The following is a 4,483-nucleotide window of genomic DNA, read 5'->3' on the forward strand; positions in this document are numbered from 1 at the left end:
CAGAAGTTAGGACTTGGAAGGCTTGTGAGAAGACTTGCCATTTTTACTTTATATTTTCCTCTATTTTAAAACAATTATTTCTTCTCTTTTTGCCATTAAATAATGTTAAGTAAACAAACATTGAAAAGTGCAGTCTTTGCCACTGGGTAGATGACAGGCTGCACAGGGTATTTCTTGCTCCTATGATCAAACATATATTTTTCTGCCTCTTGGTTTGGAGAAAATGAGTGAGTCTGCTGAAGACATTTTTGCAAGAAAAGGATCAAACTGGGAACACCCATGGCCCAGGAGTGTTAGGTAAGAAAAATAAGCTGATAAGACTGAAGAAATCTGTTCTAACTTAAAAAATAAAAAGCGAATGTCCCAGGGCAGATCTTAAAGAACTGGGCAGTGCTTAAACTGCTGTGGGTCTTAATCGCTGATGGTTCTCAGGAAAGGAAAGGATTGAAATGGAGTTCTCTGTGGTTCAGCTTAATTAATATTTATGGCTTCAGAAGAAAATTAAATAAGGCAAATGGTGTAATTTTAAGCAGTCTGGTGCTGGTAGCAGGACTCACAATAAATTCAGAAGCAGGAAGAGAGTGCTGAGGAATGGTTCCTGAGTTCAAGCTTCTTCCCCTCCCCCGCCTCCCAGGCAACCTTTCTTTTTTTTTTTTTGGTACTGCAGCATACTTCAGTACTGACATCTCTGAACACTACTGCCTGGTTCACTTCTGTTTTCTGTATGTTTTTGTCTTTGTGACTGATTATCTGCAGGAAGATTTTCTTTCATGGGGCATGCTGATGGGAAGGATTATGTCCTAGGATGTTAGCTCTGGCACCATCTCTAATGGCCCCACGAGTGTTTCTGGGCCATGTACCTGCCACTTACTGATTCTTTCCATGGTTTGATGAGTTGAGCTTTTCTATCTTGGGGGTGGAGAGCTGATGAGATAGCACAGTTTCCCTATCACGGGGAATCCTGACCTTAGATCTGCTTCTGCACACTAACAAACATTTATTGGATGGATGGATGGAAGGATAGTTGGATGAATGGATGGAAGGAGGGGTGGATGGAAGAACAGAAGACAGTTGTTATGCAACTCTAATGGAGAAACTCATAGTTTACCCATGAGGACTGGCATTGGAGGGATAAAATCAGATTAGGACAAGTTGTGGGCAAATGCTTTTCAAACTTCAATTGATGGCTCATCAGTGTGTTGGGGCGGTAATCTACTTCACTGAAATGATCATTAAAGGAAGGGAGTAGAATAGAATCTCTCTGTGCGTCGCACATAGAAAAGGCATGTGTAGTCCTGAAAAACTTATTTTTGTTATAAACGTGTGTGTATCTGTAGCAGGATGGAAAATTCATTCTCTACTGGGTTAAGTGTTAGTCATGTCCAATGCTTTGCTACCCTATGGGGTGTAGCCTGCCAGGCTCCCCTGTCCTTGGAATTCCCCAGGCAAGAACACTGGAGTGGGTTGCCATTCCCTTCTCCAGAGGATCTTGACCCAAAAATCAAACCTGGGTCTCCCTCACTGCAGACTGACTCTTTACCTTCTGAGCCACCACTTCAAAAAACCTGAAAGACCAGGTCCACTGGGAGCTCAGGGCTTCTTAGCAAAAGAGCTTCAGATTTCCCATCTGGAGTAGAGATAACAGCAAAAGCCACAGAATGGGTGAGGATGAAATGAATTGAGGATTTGATGGGTACCTGGTATTTTGAGAACATCTGATCACTCTTACTCCCCACTCCCCCACCACCCCCTTCTCCCAGCATTGTGCACCAGGGGGAGTTCCAACCCTGCCCAGAGAGACGTGTCATGCCGCATCTTACAGTTTGTCCCCTCAAATCTAACCAAATCAGCCTTCTTAAAAGATAGTTAAACCTGCTCAAAATGATGCCACATATTTGATAAGATCATTTTCATTTCTCTGGATGAGGTCAGAGCTGTGCTGAGCCCTGGGTCAAGGACCACTCCAGAATGATCAAAAGTGTTCTACCCACTTGCAACTCTTAGCAAGAGCTAGACCTTGGTTTCAATTCCATGGCTTTCTCTTTCTTGGAAGGTTAAATTCAGCGCTGACAGTAAGTCCAGCAATAAGTCCTGTCCCTATTTCCAATGCTTTCTAAACCCTCTACCATTTGCTAAACCATTCATCTTCCTCCCCCCAAACCCATCCTCTTCCTGAAGTCATTTCATCCAGAAAACCCCTGCATCCCAATGTTTTTGTAACTTCCCTCTTCACCCTTCCCAGCTTACCACTTCTCTTTCTGATTCCCATTCTATTCTCCTAACATTCTTCACATTCCCCTTCTTCCCCATCCACCAAGCCATCTTCCACCCAGTCATGTTCTCCTGGTGACCCAAAGCTGGCAGAAGCCCCATTCATCTTTCTAGAAGGTCCCTCAGCTGCCACAGCCAACCTGCTGCCTTTTTCCTGCTGGCTGCTTCAGATCAACCTTGGCACCTATGCTGGGGAGGAATGTTTGCTAACTTTCAACTATTAGATTGAAAAAAAAAAAAAAACAATTTCCACTTTGACTTATTTTAGGTAACTTCAATGTTTTCACTCTCTTGAGAGGACCAACATAGCCACCTGTTTTGTAAGAAAATGAAAACTTTGCTCTTAGTGATGGAAAACTCTACCCTTTTCCATGGGACCTGGTGACTTGGCAAACTTTGCTCTTACAATGAGTACTGCAGTGAATCTTCCATGAATTTGTATGCACGTGCCCATATTCCTCTAGTGCCTGGAGGTTCTGGAGAGATCCACGCATTACCCTGTAGAGGTCATTTCTGCAGATGAAAGGGGGTTCGCTGGGGTGAGGGCATAATAAAGGAGACTTTGTCTTTATCTGTCATGTTTTAATTTCTTTGCAAAGAGGATGCGTCCACCTGTTATTTTTGTATTTAAGTTATGCTGAAATGATTCCAAGAGCATCAACAAATTCCAACACTAGCAGTTCTCATCAAGAGGTTAGTCAAGCACCTCCTTGCTCTGCGCCTCTTTCCTCTGGGTTGCAGCCAGTGGTCACGGTGATGGGACTGATCCTCCCTTGCATGGGTCCTCAAGGATTAGAAATTCTGTTCTGAAGCTTCCTTCTTTTCAGTTCCTGCCACACTTGTGACAGGATGTATAAACCAACCTTGGCCTTAACTCTCATTTAAAGACACTTTTGTCCATATTCTTGGAGCAAGCCGGCTAATGTGCATCTGATAAACGTATGCAAATCCCCAGCCATGCCCCTTGGGTTCAGGGCTCACAGGGCATCATGGATATCTTCAAGGAGTTTCCAGGGTCGGGAGTGGACCAGAAATCAGCACAATACGGTGTGTTAGTTCATCCCAGGGGGCAGCAATCAGATCTTCCTGAGATGGGAGGAAGTCCTACCTGGGGGAAGGAGATGAGTTCCCCAGGATGAAAGGGACCCAGAGCTCCCCTAGTGGACGAAAGCGGCAGCGCAAGGGAGTGCCCCAGACCCAGCTGGGGAAGCCACAGCCTGGAAGAGAACGTGAGCTGCAGGAGGACAGAGGATGGGTGTCACCTAGGGTTTGGAGTGGCTGTTCCCCTGACAGTATGGAGGGAAGTGAGGCTGGACCCAGGACCACCTTTCATCTGGCTCTGGTCCAGCAGGCTGACTGCTGGGAGTGACAACAATGGGGTTCCTGGGCTGCAGAGGTCATGGCCCTTCCTGGGATGGCCCATATTCCATCCTGATGAAGGAGATCTCAGGCCCACTCCAGACATCTCTATGGGCTGCACTAGCTCCGAGGTACCCCATCAGGTTCTGCAAGGCTGCTTTGGGGCCACATGGAAGCTTAGCTTGCCCATTTGCCCACAGCTACCTCCACCCCCACCCTCCTGCTCTGCTAGATGTTGAGCCCATCGGTCCCCCATGAACTTGACACAGGCTAAACCTCACCGAGAAGCTGTCTTGGGGAGTCCAGATGAACAACCACTTTGGAGCTGCAGCATCAATCCGGGTGGAGAGACTCCCCAGTGATGGAGACATCCTAGTTCTACCTCTGGCCTCTGAGAGTATCTCCAGAAAACTCCAAGCTGACACAGACAGGAAAGTATTGCGTGACATAAAAATACAGAACCAGGGGTCAAAATTCTCTTAGTTCCCGTTTCCCCATGAAGTATAAGCCAAGGAATTAATGGCAAACTGGCACTTGACTCAGCAAACACTGGGAAAGCACTGGGGATCTGAAAGCAGGAAGGGAAGGCAGCTGATAAGGCGCTGGTGGTGAAGTCAGTTCCTACTGTGGGCATCTGGAGCTTCACCTACAGAGAAGAAACTGCACTGTGGACGTACCTGGGAGTAGGAGGGTGTGGGGGGTGTCTGTTCCCCAATCCTGCACTGCTGATTGACAGCTACTGTTGGGGGTCTTAAACCTCCAGACACTTCCAGTCCTGAGCAGGGAGGGTAAAACCCTTTTGCTAGAAAGCTGCCTATGGAATCCGGCAAATGCAAGGAGGCTTTTTTTGGCG

This window comes from Bison bison, unplaced genomic scaffold (genome assembly GCF_000754665.1).
Source record: "Bison bison bison isolate TAMUID 2011002044 unplaced genomic scaffold, Bison_UMD1.0 scf7180017864063, whole genome shotgun sequence".
NCBI classification, from domain to species: Eukaryota; Metazoa; Chordata; class Mammalia; order Artiodactyla; family Bovidae; genus Bison; species Bison bison.